This window comes from Capsicum annuum, chromosome 7 (genome assembly GCF_002878395.1).
Source record: "Capsicum annuum cultivar UCD-10X-F1 chromosome 7, UCD10Xv1.1, whole genome shotgun sequence".
In the NCBI taxonomy this organism is placed as follows: domain Eukaryota; kingdom Viridiplantae; phylum Streptophyta; class Magnoliopsida; order Solanales; family Solanaceae; genus Capsicum; species Capsicum annuum.
Window position 1 is genome coordinate 173,205,274 of NC_061117.1, and position 22,973 is coordinate 173,228,246.

The window sequence follows — 22,973 nt, forward strand, 5'->3', positions numbered from 1 at the left end:
CAAGAGTAGAAAAGGTGAAGATCCAATATGATTATATGCCCAAATATTGTCAAAAGTGTATGCTACAGGGGCATGACGAGCAGGATTGTAGACTGTGACATCCTGAACCAAAAATGGCCTATGATGATCAAAATGCAAATGAGAACAAGGATGAAGATAAAGTGGAACAAAATATGGGGCACAGAAGAAGATATCAATGGAATCAACACCAGCAGCAGTGGAAACCCACTAAGAGGATATCTATTAATAAAGGATATTTTAGTGAGAAGGCTACTACTACTACCAAGGAGAAAAATAGTGAGAATTCCTTTGGAGCACTTGCAGAAGAAAATAAAGAGCATTTAAATGTTGATAATAATAATCTTACTTCAATAGTAAATGTAGAGCAGGATAATACGAATAAAGAGGAAGGGAGACAACATTTATCAACAAAAGATTGGGTTTCCAAGATATTTCCTGGGCATGGTGATTATAAAAGTACCGGTGATAGAGACAGAGCAGCTCCTGCAACAAATGAAAAAAAATCAGTCAAGAAAAATCTCTTTAGTCAATCAAATGCAAACTGAGAGAGAGGAAGGATAGAAAGAAGATCATGTCACCAAAGATGTTGGTTCAAAGAATCAGGACACTCACAAGTTATTACCAGATAACAGTAACACAAGTGCAAAAGATGATAAAATTCAAAGTTCTACAAAGGAAAATGTCCAGTCATCCAGGATGGAGGAGATGGCAATCGTGGCAGTCCCTATTCCAGTATCTTTCGAGGAGCCACAAAGTTGGAACGTTGAAAATCCAAATGAAGTGCTTTACAGCATATTTACACATAATGTTCAAACTACAATGGAACAACTGAAGCAAATAAAAGCTGGAGGAGGTCGCTCAGGTGTTGGTGATGAATATATCTGTAAAGCAGCTGATTTATCTCCTCGAGCTACAGAATCAGTTAAGCCTACAAAGAAAGAAAAGAAGAAGATAAATGGTGACAACTCACAGCCTAGTAGAGTCCTACCAAAGAGAAATGTGGTTTCATAGTATAGTAAAAGTTGATGAAAGCCTTAATGTGGAACATTAGATCAGTAAAATCTAAAAGGGCCTTTCAAAGGGTGCAAATGCTTCATAATTTTCACAAGTTTGAATTTGTTACTATTGTGGAACCTTTTAAACATATAAGAACCATTCATAGATATAGAAGAAAATTGAGGATGCCATCGGTATTTTATAATGTGAATGGTAAAATATGGTTATTTGTTAATTATGGGTTGAATGCTACAATTATCAACAACACAGAGCAAACTCTCTCAATTCTACTACACAATGTGTCTTTGGGCATCAAATTTTTAGTTACTAGTGTGTATGCTAAATGTGATAGAGAGCAGAGATTGATTTTGTGGGATGAGATCATGAATTTATCAACTGATCTGAATACACCATGGCTTGTAGGGGGGATTTTAATGTTGTGATGAACAGGTCAGAAAAAATTAGTGGTAATCCAGTAAGTGTTGTGGAAATGGAGGATTTCAGAACTTGTTTTGAAACTAGTGACCTACTCCATATCCCTTTTAGAGAACGTCCTTATACATGGTGGAATGGGAGAGCAGGGATGGATTGTATCTTTGAAAGGCTGGATAGAATTGCCTCAAATTCAGAGTTCCAGAATCCGTTTTCTAGTATTGATGTGGAGCACTTGGCTAGGATAGGTCAGACCATGTCCGTTTGTTAATTTTTTGTGAGAATAGGGCTACCAGAGCTGTAAAACCTTTCAGATTTTTGAAATTTTGGACTGAGCATGAAACATTTAAGGAGGTAGTGAGAATGAATTGGGATGATGGCAGATCAGAGAACCCTTTCCTTGATTTTAAAAGGAAGATAAAGCAAGTTAAAAAAGCTTTGTCTCTGTGGAGCAAAGAGGTATATGGGGATATATTTCAGCAGCTGATGATTAGGGAAGAGATAGCAAAGATTCAGGAAAGATTATTTGAAGATAATCCTACTCCAGAAAATAGAGTGGTGATGAAGAGAGCCAAGGCTGAATACACTAAATACCTGAATTTATAAGAGAGTTACTGGCAACAGAAGGCGGGATATGATTGGTTTCAAAGTGGAGACAGAAATACTAAATTTTTTCACAGCATTGTTAAAAGAAGGAGAAGCAAATTAAAAGTGAGTAGAATTTTAAATTAACAGGGGTGTTGGCTGGAGGATGAGTAACTGATAGCAGATGAAGCAGTTTTATTTTATCACAAATAGTTTACTAAAGATATGGATAACACTGACTGTTCATTACTGCAATATATCCCTGAACTGATAAAAGAAGAGGATAATGAAGCTTTGGGAGCCATTCCAGATGATGATGAAGTGAAGAATGTTGTTTTTAGCCTCAATGGAGATGGTGCTTATGTACCTGATGGTCTCTCGGGAAGATTTTACCAATCATGTTGGGATATTGTAAGTTTTGACATATATAGACAGGTGAAGGATTTTATGCAGGAAATACATTACCAAAATCAATTACCCATACTAATTTGGTCCTCATACCTAAGAAAGAAAATGTTCAATCTTTCTTAGACTTGAGGCCCATTAGTCTAAGTAATTTTGTGAACAAAATCATGTCAAGAATTCTTCATGATAGATCGGAAAAAATTCTCCCTAGGCTCATATCTTCTAATCAATCTGGTTTTGTTAGACAAAAAAGCATAATCGATAATGTCTTACTAGCTCAGGAACTGGTTACAGACATTGGGAAGAGAGAGAAGACTGCTAATGTAATTTTGAAATTGGATATGGCTAAAGCATATGATAGAGTGTCTTGGTTCTTTTGGATGAAGGTTATGAGAAAGATGGGTTTTTCTAATAGGGTGGTTGATGTGGTCTGGAGGTTAATCTCTAATAACTACTACCCAGTCTTATTAAATGGTCAAGCTACTGGATTCTTTCATTCTACCAGGGGGGTGAAGCAGGGGGATCCTTTATCCCCAACCTTATTTATACTGTCTGCTGAAGTTCTGACAAGAGCTCTAAACCATCTATTTGAGGATGTTGCATATATAGGGTATGGAATGCCAAAGTGGAGCCCTAACTTAAATCATTTAGCTTATGCTGATGATACCATTATTTTTACCTCTTCTAATGAATATTCTATGAGGAAAATTATGCAGGTTTTGAAGGAGTATGAGCAACAATCTGGACAAAAGGTGAATATGAACAAAAGCCTATTTTATGTGCATCAAAACACTGCTGTGGATGTTTGGCAAAAGGTGGAGCAATACACTGGAATGCCGAAGGGAGAATTCCCATTGAAGTATCTTGGATGTCCATTATCTCATGCAAAGAAGAAGAAGGAGAATTATGAAGATTTATTGGACAAGGTTAGAGGTAAACATCAGGCCTGGAAAGGTAGGATGCTCTCTTATGGTGGAAAAGAAGTCCTCATTAAAAGTGTCTTACCAAGCATTCCAATTTATATTTTATCTGCAATTATTCATTCAAAAAGTGTCATCAAGGATCTACATAGAATATTTGCTAAATTTTTCTGGAACAGCAAAGAGAATGGAAGAGGTAAACACTAATCAGCTTGGGATAAAGTATGTGTACCTAAAGAAGAAGGGGGATTAGGGTTTAGATCTTTAAAAGATGTTTCTCAAGCAATGTACGCTAAACTATGGTGGAAATTTAGAACACAAAAGAATTTGTGGATTAATTTCTTATGGAACAAGTATTGCAAGAAGCAAATTCCTGCTTTTGTTCAGGGCAAGGGTGGATCTCAAGTATGGAAAGCTATGTTGAAAGATAGAGAATCTATTGAACATGCGATTTGGTGGGAGCCTAAAGGTGGTTCTTTGCAGACTTGCCTTCCATGAAAGAGATTAGGGAAGTTTTAGGAGAGGATGGGTGGAATTAGAGTAAAATGCATGATGAAATTCCTGAGAATGTGGTGAATTATGTCCAAAAAAAAATGGAAAATCTGGAATTTGAAGAGGGACCAGACAAACCTTGGTGGACAAAATCTAGCAAAGGTGATTTTACTGTCAAGAGTGTGTGGGAAATGATAAGAAAAAGAGGTGAGATTAATGAAGATCTGAAGAGTTTCTGGTGTAAAGGGTTGCCTTTTAAATTCTCCTTCCTTGCTTGGAGAGTTTGGCAAGGAAAAGTGCCAGTAGTTGCACTAATGCACACTTGGAATTCAAGTATTTCACAGGATTGTTTATGTTGTAGTAGTCCTAACAGAGAAACTGTTGAACATTTGTTTCTAAGAGGAGAAATAGCAGATGAGATTTGGCAACATTACTGTGCAGGTTCTGGTATAATAGATCAAAGACATAATTTGAAACAAAGTGTGAGATTGTGGAGAGAAACTGATAGAAATGTAAGATGTAAAACAGTGTATCAAGTGGTTCCTATTCTGATTATGTGGTTTTTATGGAAAAGCAGAAATACTAAAACTACATGGGGGAACTTATCATAAGAGGAAGATATACTGGGAAATTAATAACTATATCCTAAAATTCATGAAGCTCAAATTCCATATGCAGATTGAAGAAAATAATTTGATTAATATTGTTGATGCTTTACAGGAGTACAAACCTTCCTATCAAATAAAAGTTGTTAGATGGAGGCCTTCACTACATGAATGGATGAAAGGAAACACTGATGGGGCTTCTAGGGGAAACCCAGGTCCAAGTTTATGTGCCTTTTGCATAAGAAATTCAGAAGGCAATTTAATTATTGCCAAGGGCTCAAGAATTCATGATACGATAAGTATAGTGGCTGAAGCTATTGCAATTAAGGAGTGCTTGAGGTTTTGTAGGGATAATAGTATTCATCTAATAGAAGTGGAGACAGATTCCTGGACCTTAGTCCAAGTCTTGCAGGGGGAATGGGAGGTCCCGTGGTGTGTGGTTTTGGAAGTGAATTTCATCAGAGAATTGATGTCACAAGTAACAGCAAGAGTGGTACATTCCCTTTGGGAAGGTAACACTCTTGCTGATTATTTTGCTAACATGGTTTTGGATTTTGCAGGTGATTTTCAAATTACTAATGTTGAAGACATTCCAGCACAAGGGAGAAGAATTATCAAATTGGATAAATGAGGTACACCACACATAAGAAGAACAGTGCAATATGAAGGGGGCTAGCAGATTCATTAAAGCAGGTTAGATTTTAACACACAAGGTCATTTCAAAGAAAAAATCACACCAGCAGCAACATCACACCAGCAGCATAATAACTAATTATCATCACACAAGGCAGGAAATCCTCAGACTATATTCGACGCTTGTTCACTTACATCCACAATACATCAGAATAGTGTTTTATACAGTGATTTTCATAAGGTAGTGAAGGATTCCGATGGTGGTGGTATCAACTTCGTATGAGGTTCATCCCACCAAGGAAAAGTCAACAACCAGACGAACACTGCTATGAAATAATTACTTTCTTCTCTAAATCTACAGGATATTAGCAAGAGTACCTAGAATAGCAGCAGATCTAGTCTCAGCTATTATCAATCTCGAAGAATACTTCTTTTTGGGGACAGAAATCACGGCACCGGTGAAATTGAGAGGTTACCTAAGTGATTGCTACCAAAAGATTGATAATTTAAAAGAGATTAGAAAAATTGTTAGAAAGGGAAATCAAGCTAGTAATTGATATAGGAATTCCACTTATCTACAAGAATCCAACAAATTCTGGTGTTTCACCTCATCTACCATCTCCGGCGACGTCACATACGCTACAATTTTCTCAGCTGAGCTAATGGCTCTTTACTTTCCTAATCTAGTCTATTCCAATTTCTTTTTGGATTTTGCATTTGTTTTTCCTTAGAGATACAACTGATTTTTTTGTCTTTGTGGATTGGGCTGTTGGGCCTTATGTGGAATGAAACATTTCGGTTAATAAGAGGCCCAAGGCCAACTTTTGATTAAAAAAAAAAAGCTCAAATTAAGTTTTAGATGTGTCATGGCTACGAGGTGATTGCTCGACTTATTGGTCGTCCTAAATTGCCTTGTCAAGATAGAATCATAAAACTTTTTGTATTGTCGTGATATTATAGAGATTTCGTCATCGCCCAAATTTATTTATTTTTGTTACGTATTTGTATACGTAATGCCCGTCTTTTATTTGGGGAGACCTAAAAAATCGATGGGAGTTTCTTCATTGGCCATGTATCGATACTTGATATAAAATAAGTAAAATTGTGAAAATAAAATTCATCTTTTGTTATGTGGTGGCCTCAAAAATCTGACGAAGAGATATTATCATTGGCCAATTTGTGAAATATCTCATGTATTTTCAATTAAATAAAATATAAAGGCAAAAATCATCCGAAATCAGTTCCTTAAATGCAAAAATTATAGAAAACCAATCATTGGAAAACATAGCCAAGAATAGAGCAAAACAGCAACAACAAAATCTATCAAAAGGTACAAAAAAATGACCCAAATAGTTATGAACAAAGCAACAACAATGGACCTCGATGAAATACTCAAAAAGTTCACAAGTCATTCTCAAATATAGCAACAACATGTCAAAATAAGGCAACAAATATAACAAAAAATGCAACACAAATAAAAATTAACCAATTTTAAAGGGCTTCGCCGGAGAATGAGAAAACTCTAGCCCAAAAATATAGAAAAAGGACATAATATAGTGAATCATTGTTGTATCACCACAAACCCTATATCTATTCAAAATAAACACAGTAACACCATAAAATTAAGAAACAGTTCAACAGAGATAAAGAAAACATGAAGTAGCGATGACCATTAGCGTTACTTCAATGACTTTCACTGGAGCAATGCCGAATATACAGATTTTCGGCCAGATCTGTCTGTCAATGGTATGACAGTAGAGAGGTAGTTTGTTAGAGGTGGATCATCGGTCATAATCTCCGACGAGAGGCGATATAAAAAAGAGAGAAGGAAGAGGGAGAGAGGCAGCGTAGCATGGTAATGATAGGGCTGCTCGCCGGTTATCACCTCTGATGAAGCAGCGGCAGTGAGGAGAAATAAGAGAGAAAGATTGGTGAAAGAGAAGAAGAGGCATGAAGTTATGGTAGCTGGAGCTCGTTCGTCGGTGCTCCAGCAATCGATGGTGATAGTGGAGGGCATGGAGAGAGAGGATGAGGAAGTGGGAAAGAGAGATGAGAGAAAAAGAGAGGAACATAAAATCTTTTGTGCGTGTGTATTTTCTTGATGAAAATGAATTTACCCCCTTCCTTCTATTTATAATAATACATGGCACCCCCTATTAACCAAAAGATAAAAGAGTATCACTCTTTTTTCTTTTAAAATATTTTTTTAATCCTCAAGTTATTAATCTAAGGATTTTTCATCCTTTAAATCGACAGCTAAAGTTATTATTCAAAGGATAATATCATTGTGTAGTCCTTGTCAGATGTGACAAGCATTATTGTGTAGTCTAGTCAGATATGACAAGACACTGAACTATTATATTGTATATTAAAATAATTGATCTGACTTATCATTTACAGATTGTATTAAATAATGTACAAAATATAGGTATTGATATGTAATTACAGGAATATATAAAGAGAATTGAAAATGTAATTAACTTGAAAATATGATGCATTATGAATTATAAGAAAATATGATGTCATGTTGTGTACATATGTAGATGATTATGAAAATGTTAAAATAATAATAAATTGATAAAATCTTAATATATGGAGAATTATTAATAAATTATGAAAAGTAAAAATATGACAATAAATTTATAAAATCCTAAAATAAGAATGATTATAAATAATTTCTTACTAATTGTAAAAAAAGTGTGAAAATTATATTTCGTTCCCTTTAATGACCAGGAAGTCTGAAGGCGTTAATTTTAAGCACGAAGAGTCCAAATTGGGTGTCAACAGTTGCCCCATTTTGTTTGAAGAAGATGTAGAAGTCTTCAGATGAAAATATTGACGTACAGTCAATTTTTCTTGATAAAAAAATATTTTTGATGAAAATTCGATCGAACACTAATTTAGAGTTGCCTACATACCTCGAGTTGAATGAGGATCAGGTCGGGTGTAGTTCAAAAGAATAGGCAAATTTTCTTTTTCCATGTTATTAAGGTGGACGACCATATGGAATAATTATTGAGAAAAGGACTATTGGGGAATGGAAGTATTCACATATTATCAATGATCCTTTTGAAATTTTTCCAGTATCAAGCTGTAAGATGTTGGGAATGTATAATTATGTACTTGCTGGGGAGAAAGAATAATTATGGGGTTGTGACAATCGAACACTTCATAGAGTTTCCTAAATATCTTGAGTGTCACGATAATCAGGTCATTGTAGTTTGAAATGTGAAAATAAGTAAAATTTTGAGACGGTTCTCAAAATTTACTCCGGTGTATGATTTATGGATAACACTGAACTTTTGAAAGGAATTTTTAAAATGTCTTGTTGTGGACTGTATTTTCTATTAGATAGATGCATTATGTCTCTAATTGTCTAGGAGAACTTAAGGATGAATGACATCTTGAATTATTTATGCGGACTTGAGGATGAATGACGTCTCCAATTATATATGGGGACTTGAGCATGATATCTCCAATTGTCTATAGAGACTGATTATCATTTTTGATCTTCTATGAAGACTGACGTTGATTGTGTCAAAGTCCTCCGATTGTCTTTGGTGATGAAATGCATGATATCTATGATTATTTACGGAGATCTGATGATAAAAGATGGCTTTGATTATTTACGAAGATTATGTGGCGAATGATGTATTTTATTATCTACGAAGACTTGATGCATGGCATCTCTAATTGTCTATGGAAACTTGTGTTGATTGTGGTAAAGTCCTTCGGTTGTCTTCGGGGACTTAGTGAAAGACATCTTTGATTGTCTACGGAGACTTATATTGATGATCGTCCTCAAATGCCTATGAAGAATAAGGCCCTCAATTAATGAGGTGATTGAAATCTAATAGCCTTTTAACTGGCGGAACAACTGAAAGGTAATAGTCTCTCGGCTAGCAGCGCTATTGAAATCAAAGAGCTCTCGACTGACTAAGAAATTGAAAGGTATTATCCTTTCGATTGGCATGAATATGAAAATTTAAGAGCTCTCTACTAGTGGAGCAACTGAAAGGTAATAGCTTTTCGATTGGGGGCTATTAAAATCTAAGAACTCTCGACTGGTGGGGCTATTGGAAACTAAGAGCTCTCGACTGGTGAAAATATTTTAAAAGTAATAGCCTCTCAACAGGTGGGGCTATGAAAATGTAAAATACCCAAATTAGAAGGAGAACATCTAACGAAAAAGCAAAATATCTGTATTTGAAGACGAGAGCTTGAAAAGAAAAGTCAACTATTGTATTTAGAGGTGGGCGCCTTGTATGAAAAGTATAATATATGTATTTGAAGGTGAGAGTCATGAAAAATAAATAAAATCATTTTGTATTATCTTTATAAGAAATGCTTAATGAAGAAGGCATAATCGTATCTTGACTGCAGTTGGTGCCAACAATTAGTAGTGTGTATAAGAATTTCTCCATCTTTTCCAGCTCACTGAGATCAACTTCAAGGTAACTCCTATAGTTTCAAGTGGCACCTCAGACATACCTAAGTATCGACAAGATTTATTCATTTTGCTTCAAACAATGACTTTGAATTGTGCCTATTCTTATGTTTCAAGTGTCCTCTCCAGAAAAAAAGTCTCGTTTTCTCACCTATTTGAGTATTTTTATTGAATTTATGGACGTCTAGAGACAGTTGGGATGAAAGTGGCTAATTCTTCAATGAGTGTTACACTGTATCTGTGCTTTTGATATTTGTTGCGCTTTGACGCTTGATCTTCTTTGTTGTGCTTGTTTTCCCCTTATTTTGTATTTACTTTGACTTCTTTTGATCTTGTGCTGGAGTTTTTCCCCTTCTTTTCAATAAATATAATTTTCATTTTTTTCGGTGATTCTCCATCTTTATTAGAGTTATCTTTTTTTGTGGGGTGTTTTGTTCCTTCTTCTTTGAAGTCGTCTTTTCATTTTTGTTCTTCTGGGACTATATATCCTTTACCTTTGGCAACTTTGATCTTGAATATGCATCCGCAATTTGCACATATTTAGTGCTCTATGGAGATGGGCCAAGAGAGGGATAATATATATAAGCACTCAAAAAGGAATAGGCTTAGATGCGGTTGTCCAAAGAAAAGGTTTTAGGCTCAAAGAGGAGAAATACCGAAGATTAATGTCATTTGGTGGATTGTGGAAAGCACAATCAGGTCAAAGAAGGCCTATAATTCTTTCTCAAATCAAGTGTAACTCAGAATTTTGCCTCAACAGATATTTAGGTCAAGCTCTAGATCAACAATCCAATGAAATGAATTAGTCTAAAGCTCACCACACAATGTGCATAAAATGATGAGGTTGGCTTTGTTCTTGTCTTAAATGTATGCAAGAGAATTTTTCAAGTGTCGCTCAGGTGTGATTAAAAGGTACCAAAAGTTCTATGATTTACCATGAAGTTGTTCCTCTCCATTATACCAATTTTTTCTTTCTCACGCGTATTCCTAACAATGTTAGTACCAACCAAGTTAAAATTCTAATTTTTTTCTGAAAAAAAATGAGACCGAACCTAAATGAGAGTTTCCTAAGTATCTTATCAAGATAAATTAAGACGAGAATCAAGTCAAAACTTAGTTCATGCGAATTTATGAATTTGTATGTGGCATGTATGATTGTTAAAGGAGTGATGGTCATCCTTAAAAAGGATTTGAAAGACGATCAGGAATGAGCTGCTTGTAGCATCAAAATTACTCGGATCAGACAATCGAGAGGATTGATGTCAAGCATTAGTAGAGCTTTGACACCATTTTAGTACATTGACAAGATTGAGAAGATCGGACATGTTGAAAAAGTTATGGTATTATTTCGCCGTAGTTGGCAAGATTGTTATAACTAAAAGAGTGTTGAACCCCTTGCTTTTGAAAGTGAGAATCGATACGTCATAAATTTGATGGTTTATGATGTTTGAAAGAAGAAGCTAGGTGTTCTTGAACCAAAATTGGGTGAGGATTTAGAGGTAGACCGGTTAGGCATTAATGTTACTGAGATTTAGATTTGAGGAGTTATCATTTGCGCTCTTTGAAGACATTTGGGGAGTGTTTTTGACTTGTTACATAAAATTATCCCAATTTGAATACCGAAGAAATTATTCTAACACAGTGAAGAGACAGAACCCTACTACTAGATTGTCTACGTATCTTGTCAGGATAAGAATCGGGTCAAAATGTAGTTCATACAAATTTCTGAATTCAAATATAGCATGGCCTATTTCTAGAATAAGAATTTTCCTAAATAGTTTAAAGAGAGGACGAATAATTGCGAAAAGTCACACTAATATAAATGCACCAATTCTGAAACTACTAAATTCAAAGAAGGTTCGGAGGAGTGCAAGACACCCCTCGCGTGTTCATTGTGTGTTTGTGTACGGCCAAACACTCGATAGAATCATTATTATGATTAAATAAAGTGAAAAATAATATATAGCAATTTTGCTAATATACAGATATAGTGTATTAAACAAGTAATAAATTAAAGAATTGATACGACAGCAAAATTAATTTGTGCAGATAATATAAAAAATTTGTGAGTAAATTCACATGATTTGCAGTGTAAAACAGATAAGAATCAAAGATTTTAATAGTTAGCATATGCAAAAATGTAAAAAATACCTCATCAATTGAAAATTTGAGTCTATTATGTTTAGAACCTGTTGTTAATTCCCAACAGAGTCGTCATCCTATCATGTCCTATTTTTTTCAAGATTAAATAAAACATAACCTATGGACTCTAAAAGAATTAAATTTTGCACAGAGTCGCCACCTAATTTTTAATGAGAAAAAGAAAACCTATTTAACTATTAATGCGTAGGACTTATGTTTTAGTCTACGAAAACCGGCTTAGATTTTAGGTGACGGTTCAAGTTATTTCGAAGAGAAGGGGTTAGACACCTTTCAAAATCCACAAAATATGATACCCGGCTAGACTAAATTTATCAAAGAGGGAGGAGAGAAAAAATATTTTAAAAAAATATAAATAATGTAAAAGGTGTATGTATATCAAGTATGTAAACAAAATTTATTGCTATAAAATATGCACATAAAAAACATGTAAAGATATATATAAAAAAAATGTACAAAATATGTATGAAAAAGAAACATACTTTGTAACGTGTGAAAAGAAAAGTATTTTTATGTACAATAAAAAGGAAGAGTATTTCTTGCAAATAATAGTTTTTACTTGGCCAAAATTATGGGGAGAAAAATAAAGATTTATTGAGAATAAAAGGCTACACAATATTTATAATACAAATGTGTGAATTAATTAATGAAATGTCTAAATCAATTTGATTCCTTTATGTAAATATTAACTGTCTAAGTTTGCCTAAATATTTATGTAAATATTAACTGTCTAAGTTTGCCTAAATGTATATTAGTGAATATGTAAGTAAAGTCACTCTATATTGTTAGCACATATTATTTGAGTGTTTCTCTCAAGCGTCTAAATCAATTCAACAGTACCTATAGTACTTGGCGAGCTTCCCCAGGACCACAGATTACAATTTTGTAGTTATAAGTTTTGGATCAAAGTTGTCATAACGAATGATGTAGATCTAGCTTCCCAAAGTGAGAGAAACATAGTACTTTCTGACATTATCTTCCCACACTAAATGCTACTACTGCGCCCAAGTACAACCCATTAATCACAATCAAATATCGACAAGATGGATGAAAAAATGCATGAGCAAGAATAGGATTTATTGCAGCGGAGTACAGAAAAACCTAAAGAAGCTTCTAACGCTCATGAACCGTTACCAAAAGTAAGTTTTCGAGATAAACGATTTTTCTATAATAATACCCCTTCTATTGATTCTATTCAAAAAGTTTTTAACCACTTTAACCTTGACGACGAGAAAGACAATACCTCCAACCACCCTTTTTTTATCCCCATTTCTTCCTCTGACAAAGAAAGACTTTATGTGCCTTGGGAACAAGCTATCATTATCAAACCACTTGGAAATAAAATTGACTATAACTACCTGCATACCTACCTAAAAACCCTTTGGTACCTTAGTGAAGACTTGAACCTTATAGACCTAGGAGAAGACTACTACCTTATCAAGCTCTCCCATTAATCAAACTTCCATAAGGTACTCCACCAAGGACCTTGGATCATAGGATACCAATACCTCTCAATTCGCAAATGGGAACCGAAATTCAACCCTCAAGCCGAAACTATTCCGTACGCTACCATTTGGATTATACTTCCCAAACTACCCACGGAATACTACGACTTAGAAATCCTTCATAAAATTGGTAGAACGATAGGTACAATCCTAAAAATTGACAGTTGTACCAAGTACGCGTCCAGAGGAAGATATGCTACACTATGTATCCTCACTCAACTAAATAAACCCTTACCTAGAAACATTCTTATTGGATCCCGTCTTCAAGAAATACACTTTGAAAACTCCACTATTTTTGCCAAAATTGTGGTTGCCTAGGCCATAACTTTCATCACTGTCTAAAGAATAATATTCCGCATAATAATTTCGATGAACCGGAGACCTCAAACCTTCAAAATAATCCTACGAAGAAAGGGGTTACTGAGGACAAGAGTGGAAAAACAAAAAATGAAATTGAGAAAAACAAAAAAAAATGAAGAAGAAAAAAAACAAAAAAAAGAAAAAAATGAAAAAAAAAATACGTGGACAACCTTTATGTACGGGAAAAAAGCAAAAAAAAAATAAAATCAAATGTCCATGAAAAAAGAAAAAGATAATTCTTTATTTAAATCTTTAAATCAGTTCGAGAATAATGGAATAACTCACGTCACTGAAAATACTCCTACTACGTTGTGTTATCACAATTACCACACACACCCTCCTACTCTTCGCTCCAATTCTCCATAAACTCCCATGACCCAAAAACCATCCACGTTGTCTTCCCAACATGTAAATAGTCCTATTCTGATGCAACTTGCTCCCTCTATGTATCAAGCTGATAAGGAAAATCCCACACAGTATCCTATCCCTAGCTATCATAGTACTACCCATAATCTACAAAATCCTCAAGCAAATCTCAGCAAATCTCCACAATCTGCACCAAGTACACAACCAATGTGTACTACTTCCAATCCCCACAAAATCAACACAACATTGAAATCCCATTTAATTCAACCAACTAGTACTTACTCTAGTTCTAAGCTCACAACTATGCAACCCACCCCCACTTCTTTAAATTCTATTTAATCAACTAATATTATCAAATCTGCAGACTTTACTCCAAATCTTCTAAGTACTCATTCTACTAGTTCAACTACTACTAACCTACCTGCTACTATGACTGGACAGGAAACTACCCCTACCATTAATACTAGTACTACTACTAATACAATGGATAAAGGAAGAGTTAAAAAAATAATAACTTCCTTTAATGAAAATGTTCACAAAAATGAATTCACTAGGTTAACTAGGAAGACTAGGACACCTGAGACTACCAATTCAATCATTAAGACTACCAATATAGCTATGGATCCTATTATAACTCAAGCTAATCTTTTAGAAAATGTTCAGAACAACTTATTAAATACCCAAAATGCCAAGAAGATATCCCAAAAAGAACAAGCATTTCAACAACACTCCAAACCATCTCATGGAAAACGACAAAAACATGCACGACCAACCTTGGGATACATAAACCAACCATTGGAACATTCCCAACCAAAATATTTCGACTCTACAGCAAACCTCTCAACCAATACCAATTTACCAATCGAATTGGAGCATTTCTACGCAACTAAACTAACCCACAATCACACCATATCCAGCTTTATTAGACAAAATGCAACTGATGGTGAACATGCAATACAGACACAACATGAACAGCTACAATCCGATAGATCTCATGCCACTGATGGACACAATGACAAAAATTGTGCAAAGTTATTAGAATCTATTACATGCTCACTTCATTCACAATCAAAATCTCATCGAGTTTGGATGGAACATGATATACTTGTAAGAAAACAACATGGTCACACAGATGAAAAGCTTGAACTCATTCTCACACCAACCAATGAACTACTCAGACTGGTCAATGCCTCAATTACCAGCAACATTGGAGGACACTTACACTTACAATCAGGTGGTCCTACAGATCAATGAGACGCCAACTTGGACAAATCCATCATCTTCTATGCAGGTTCTGAAGATAACACAAGAACAGGAGGGGAGGAACGACCAAGAAAAAAAGAGCCAAAATTGAATTTGATAATGCTGGATAACTCTCTAACCTTCACTCTTCTTGCAAACAAAGAAGAAAACTCTTCTTGCAAACAAAGAAGAAAGAATCATGGTGCATGTTCAATAACCAATGCCAAAGATAGCAATCAAATTACGTTCATCCCCTGACTCAATGATGCATCAATATGCGGTGGTAATCTCAGCAACTCCACCGGAGTTTTCACTTTTCCAAAATCAATTCCATTTGAATCTAGAAATGTCACTAGCTCCGGGAGGGTCTCAAATAATACCGAACAAGTTTTCCATGAAGATACTAGTATGGAACTATAGAGAGGCCAATAACCTCGCCTTTAAAAGGAATGTGTTAGACTTGATTACAACTAACAACCCCGCGATTCTAGCCTTAACAGAGACTAGAAGGGGGGATCATGATCCACTTTTGCTGATGCTACCTTATTCGGACATGCTATAAGTTCTTGTGTCCGAATTCTCGGGAGGCATCGCCCTTTTCTGGAACAACAATGAGTTCATCATTAATCCAATGGTAATGATGGAGCAAGAGATCCATGCTTCACTCAAGGTTAGCCCAAACTCAAATCCTTGGATCATTACTATTGTATATACTAGAAATAACTCCTTTTATAAACACACTCTATGGAAGAACCTCCAAAACATTAATAATTCAAATACGGGTCCTTGGTTAATGTGCGGGCATTTTAACGAAATTACTAACTCGTCTAAAAAATTTGGAGGTAATCCAATTAACAACAAAAGGGTTTTGAATTTCCTGAAATGTATTAATGAGCTTAGTATGATTGATTTAGGCTTCGCAGGACCTAGGTTTACTTGGATAAATATGAGTAAGCATAATAATAGTATCATTATAGAGCGGCTTGATAGGTTTCTTAGCAACCCTCCTTGGCTAGACCTTTACCCGGACTCTAACATAATACATCTCCCTAGAACTTATTCCGACCACTGTCTTATAATTCTTAATCTTATAAAATATAGTGTTAAGCCTAATTAATCCTTTAAATTTGAAACTATGTGGCTTCGCCATCCGAGATTTACTCATATCATTAAAAATTCCTGGCTTAAAAATTACAACTACCATAATGCAGTTACTAACTTTGCCAGGGATGCTAACAAGTGGAACAAAAATATTTTTGGTAATATTTTTAAAAATAAGAAAAGAATAAAAGCAAGGATCCAAGGCCTTTAAAACATGGATCCTATAAGAAAAACCTATTTTCACTATAATCTTGAGAATAGACTTTTTCATGATTTTAATAACATCCTGCGCCAAGAAGAAAATTATTGGAAGCTTAAATCTAGAATCCAATGGCTTATGGAAGGGGCTGCAAATACTAAATTTTTCTACACTACTACCACTAATAGAAGACGTAGGAATAAAATCTTGGGCCTCTTAGACTATGTAGGTAACTGGACTTTCGACCCTGATCAGATACGAAGCTCTATTCTAAAACACTTCAAAAATGTTTACACTACAGAGCAAATTACCTCTGAGTGTAAAAGCTACCCAAAATTGGGAAACTGCCTAACAACGGATGACCATAGCACTCTAAACTCTAGCCTCACTATCGAAGAAATTCACAATGCTATTAAGTCTGTTAAACCTCTAAAGGCCTCGGGTCCAGATAGTCTTCGTCCTATCTTTTTTCAACAATTTTGAAAAGATACCAAGTTCTCCCTAACTCAAACTTGTATGGATGCTTACATTACGGAATCCATCGACCTTGAAATCAATAAAATAAATGTTATGCTTATCCCAAAAATAAATACTTTGAAACAAATCCACCATTTTAGACCCATCAGTCTTTGCAATACCGTTTACAAAACCATAACAAAAATTTTAGTTAATTGTATTCGTCCTTTACTGGATAACATTATTAACCCCGCTCAATGTAGCTTTATCCCAGGCAGAAGAGCCTCAGAAAATGCTATTATAGTTCAAGAGACCCTTCACTCTTTTCACAAGTCAAACAGTAACTTAAAGAAAATGATGTTAAAGATTGATTTGGAAAAAGCGTTCGATAGAATGGAGTGGTTTTTTATTCACTACTCTGTACAAAGCCTAAATTTTCCACGAAAAATCACTAACATAATCATGGAATGTGTCACTACATCCTCCATCTCCATCGTTATTAATGGAGCCCCTACCGATAGCTTTACACCTTGTCATGGTATGAGACAAGGAGACCCTTTATCCCACTAAATCTTTATCATATGTATAGAGTCACTTTCACTATTCATTCACCAGGCTGTTGATGAAAAAAGTTGGACCCCTATTAAAATCTCAAACTCATCTCCGGCATTATCTCACTTGGTTTTCACGGATGACTTAATTCTATTCGCAAAAGCAAATCTAGAGAATGTTACCACCATTCATACTTTATTCCAAGAGTTCAAAAAATTATCAGGCCAAAAAATCAACTATAACAAATCAAAAATTATTTTCTCCAACAACACTTCTTCGTAAATCGCTAACCCAATAGTTAATCTCCTTAACATGAACTCTTCCACAAACTTTGGTAAGTACTTAGGTCTACCTATGACTAAAAACCTTCCAAAAAGAATGAACTATCAATTCATAATTGATAAGATGAATAACAAACTCAAGGGTTGGAAGACCAAAATGCTTAATATAGCAGGAAGAACAACCCTTATAAAATCTGTTCTAGCAGCTATACCCACTTACGCAATGCAAATTAACTTACTTACTTCAAAAACAACACACCACATCGACCATATCTAAAGGAATTTTCTTTGGGGGTGCAACCGATGAGAATAAAAGAGTTCATCATGCAAATTAGAATCTCATAACTCTTCCAAAAGAACAAGGAGGACTGGGCATTCATAAATCTGAAGAAAAAAACTCAGCCCTCATTTCAAGCCTTAACTGGAGATTTCTTAAAAATAAATCCCAATTATGGGTCAGAATCTTTCAAATAAGTATAAAAACAGAATCACTGGTAATCAAATTCACCTCATTACTACTGATTCCTATATATGGAAGAGTCTTAGCAAAAATCAAAAGGTCTTCTCTAAGGGAATCTCATGGAATGTGGAAAATGGTAACAATATTAATCTGTGGGAGGATAGATGGCTCTGCAACAATATTAATCTTCATGAGCTCATCCATGGACTTCTAACACAATCTGAAATTAAAAAAACTCTCTCAAAAATCATCTCTAATGGTTCGTGGGATACATCTGGTATATCTTTTCAATTAACGCCGGATATTCTGAAAATTATTCATAATACTTATATTCAGAAAATAGAACTGAAATGAGATAAATTTTTCTGGAATCTTTCCTTTCTAGGTACTTTTACCACATTTTCATCTTATATGCTCTTTGTAAAGTCAACAATCACAACGCTTCCGAATAGCAATCCTTCTAACTTTTGGGTTTGGAAAGTAAAAAGTCATAACAAGATAAAATTCTTCTTGTGGCTTACTACTTTAGACAAACTTCCAACAACTGAAATCCTTAGTAAGCAAAATATGATCCTGACAAAATTTTGACGATCATGCACCACTGTAAAGGAGACTCGTATGCATACTTTACTAACTTGTACCAAAGCTAAAGAAATTTGAAACCACTTTGGATTTTCTCCTTCTGAGAACCATTTCAAACACGACATCAAGAATTAATGCTCCTCCAATAATACCATCAAACTTTGTGGTAACATCCCCATACCTTTCTCTGTTTTAACCCCTTTAATTCTTTGGTCCATTTGGAAAAATAAAAACGATTACCTCTTTAAAAATGTGACCAACCAACTAACTTCCCAAAAAATTGAATTGGATTCTATTAAATACTTCCACCTTAGGCATACTAAAGAAAATTCAAAAACTCATCGCAACACCCTCATCATAAATATCAAATGGAATGCACCTCCACCAGGTTATTATAAGCTTAACATTGATGGTGCATATGATCTTATAAATAACCATGGGGGAGAAGGAGGGATTATTAGAAACCATGATGGGACTTGTATAACTGGAACGACTTTCGCACACATGGCCACATCGGCTTTACAAATGAAAACTTTGGCTATGTATCATGGCTTACGTTTGGCTTTTGAAAAGAATTTGACTCCTATTATTGTGGAAACAAACTCCCAGGTACTCATTCAACTTTTAAACTCACAAAATAAAGACCACTCACATGATTTCTGATTACAGGTCCATCATTAAACTGTTGAAAGAACCTAAAATCTGCCATATCTACAAAGAAGCAAATAGTGTAGCGGACAAGTTGGCAGCGTTTGGCAAGACTCAACTGCAATGCATGAATAATAGTTCAATAACTTTTATTGACCCGATGCTTTTTATTTTGCAAGAACTCCTAAAAGACTCTCAAAGTCTGGGTTCTACCCAGACTATTTCTGTCTGTAATAACTTTTAAATTTCCATGCTATAATAATAAAGTTCCTTCTGAAGCAAAAAAAAAAAATGTAAGTAAAGCATAAGTTCCCGCTCAAGACCCCAAAAATTAAAATTTTCACTATACTTTTATCTTTATGTACAATTATATGAATGAGAAATAAAATACAAACATAGATCTCGAAACTCCCTTCAAGTACAACTTCGGAGTGTGTTATCGAGAACATGTATAAACGCTTGATAGAAAATACTAATGAACAAGTAATCATTAAAATAAATGAAAATTATTTGTACACATACGTATATGTTGATGTATATATAAAAAATAAAATTTTGTTATAAAGTGAGCTCAAGTTAAGTTTTAGATGTGCCATGGCTACGAGGTGGTTGCTCGACTTATCGGTCGTCCTAAATTGTATTGTCAAGTTACAAATTATAAACCTTTTGTGTTGTCTTGATATTATAGAGATTTCATCATCACCCAAATTTATTTATTTTTATTATTTATTTGTATACGTAATATCTGCCTTTTATTTAGGAGACCTCAAAAATCAATGGGAGTTTCTTCATTGGCCATGTATCACTACTTGATATAAAATAAGTAAAATTGAGAAAATAAAAATTATCTTTTGTTATGGGGTGGCCTTGAAAATCCAACGAAGAGATATTATCATTGGCCAATTCGTGTAACATCTCATGTATTTTCAATTAAATAAAATATAAAGGACAAAATCGTCTGAAAGCAGTCCCTTAAACGCAAAAAAGGCAGCAAACCAACCATTGATAAACATAGCCAAAAATAGAGCAAAACGACAACAACAAAATCTAGCAAAAGGTCTAAAAATGACTCAAATAGAACAACAACATGGACCTTGATGAAACACTCAAAAAGATCACAAGGCATTCTAAAATGTAGCAGCAACATGTCAAAATAAGGAAACAAATATAACAAAAAATGAGCAACCAAATAAAAATTAGTTGATTTTAAAGGGTTTCATCGGAGAACGAGAAAACTCCGGCCCAAAAATGTAGAAAAAGGACCTAAAATAGTGAATCATTGTTGTATCACCACAAACCCCATATTTGTTCAAAATAAATACAGTAACACCGTAAAATAAAGAAATCAGTTCACCGAAGATAAATAAAATATGAAGTAGCGGTAACTATCGACGTTGCTTCAACGGCTTTCACCGAAGCAATATCGGATATACAAAATCCCGGCTAGATCTGGCCGTTAATGATATGACAGTGGAGAGGTAGTGCGTTGGAGGTGGCTCTTCGGTCATCACTTATCACCAGAGGCGACGGAAAATAGAGGAAGATGAAAGGAAGAGGCGGCATAGCAGTGGTAATGATAGGACTGCGCACCGATCATCACCTCCGACGAAGAAGTGATGGCAAGGAGGAATGAGAGAGAGATGTGACAAGACATTATTATGTAGTTTTTATCAGATATGATAAGACATTATTGTGTAGTCTTATCTGATATGAAAATACATTGAATTATTATATTGGGCATTAAAATAATTGATCCAACTTATCATTTGCGGACCGTATTAAATAATGTACAAATTATAGGTATCGATATGTAATTATAGAAAAACATAAAGAAAATTGAAAATGTAATTATCTTGAAAATATGATGCATTGTGAATTATAAAAAAATATGATGTCATATCGTGTATGTGTGCAAATGATTGTGAAAATATTAAAAAATTATAATAAATTGATAAAAATAATATTGAAGAATTATTAATATATTATGAAAAATAAATTGATAAAATCCAAAAATATGAATGATTATCAATAATTTGTTAACAGTTGTAAAAAAATGTGTGAAAATTATATTCGTGTCCTTTAATGATCAGAAAGTCTGAATGCGTTAATTTTAAGCTCGGGGAGCCAAAATTGGGTGTCAACAATCCTCTTTATGCATGAAGTTCTTTTGTGACATATGATTTATTTTATGATCAAAGAAATAAATTCTCTTGTGATTTGAGGTAAGTTCTCTTGACTATTTTATTCTAATATACATTATTATTATCGAATAATATTTTTCATTTATAGTTTGATTGATTGACAAGAGACACACTTGCAAAGTATGTACATCCAAGTAGTTAAAGGAACAAGGCCAAAGTAGTTTGAAAAAAGAACATAAATAGCCATTCGGTGAAAATTAATCCCAACCAAAGAAAAAGGACATAAATGGCCATTCGGTGAAAATTAATCCCAACCAAATGGTCTAAGAATCGGTATTCCCATATTTTAGTCACGACACTTTTGCTGGCTACTTGCCCACTTCTCGTTCTATTTGATTTGTTTTTTTTGTTTTTGTTGTTGTTTTTCCCATTGTAGCTTTTTTTTGTTTTCTTTCACTAGTTTTGTTTTCTCTCTTTCCCCCTTTTCCTGGTTGTACTCGTTTTTTATAAAAAGAAAAAGAAAAAAAAGATTGATCTCCTTGTTTTTTAATTCTATCAAAAAAATAATCAAATAAAATTATGAAGCTTTTTTTAACAATCAAATATAAATTCGTAATATCGTAATTGCTACTTTTTTTAATCAATCAGATATAAAAAGAGTATATTTTTATTTGTTATATAAAAATAACATATTCTATACAACAGTGATATATATATATATATATATTTTATACATTAATAATACAATTTCTACACATAACTTATATCGATACATATTCTATATAATAATGATATAATTTTTATACATATTATATAGAAAATACATATTCTATACAACAATTATACAACTTCTCTCTCTCTCTCTCTCTCTCTCTCTCTCTCTATATATATATATATATATATATATATATATATATATTATACAACCTTTAGCTGCAATAATTATTTAAATACATATTCTATACAATAATTATACAGTTTCTGTACAAATCTTATGCATATACATATTATCTTATACATATACATATTCTATATAATAATTATACAGTTTCTAAACACATCTTAAACATATACAAAATCAATTTCCAGCAAACCCAACAGTGAAAGATGCAAAAAAAAAAAGGAAAATTATTTTTTTTCTCAAACTTCGACAATTAAAATGTCAATTTTTCGGCAAACCCAACACGTGAAATTGCCAAAAAATGTGAAAAGAGAGCTTTTTTCTACAACCCCAACAACTAAAAACGTCAATTTTCAACACACCCAACAAGTGAAAAATGCAAAAAAGAAGGGAAAATTACTTTTTTCTCAAACTTCGACAACTGAAATATCAATTTTCTGGCAAACCAACACTTGAAAAATGCCAAAAAGAGAGAAAAAGGAA

The 22,973-nt window shown here is 34.0% G+C and overlaps 1 long non-coding RNA gene across 1 annotated transcript; it reads right to left on the reverse strand.

Annotated features, from left to right (window-relative positions):
• Positions 1 to 576: 576 nt before the first annotated feature.
• LOC124900068 lies at positions 577 to 5,855 on the reverse strand. The gene is made up of 2 exons (XR_007057673.1): positions 5,697 to 5,855; positions 577 to 949 (listed from the first exon to the last, which is right to left on the reverse strand). It is a non-coding gene; the product is annotated as an uncharacterized LOC124900068 (long non-coding RNA).
• Positions 5,856 to 22,973: the final 17,118 nt, after the last annotated feature.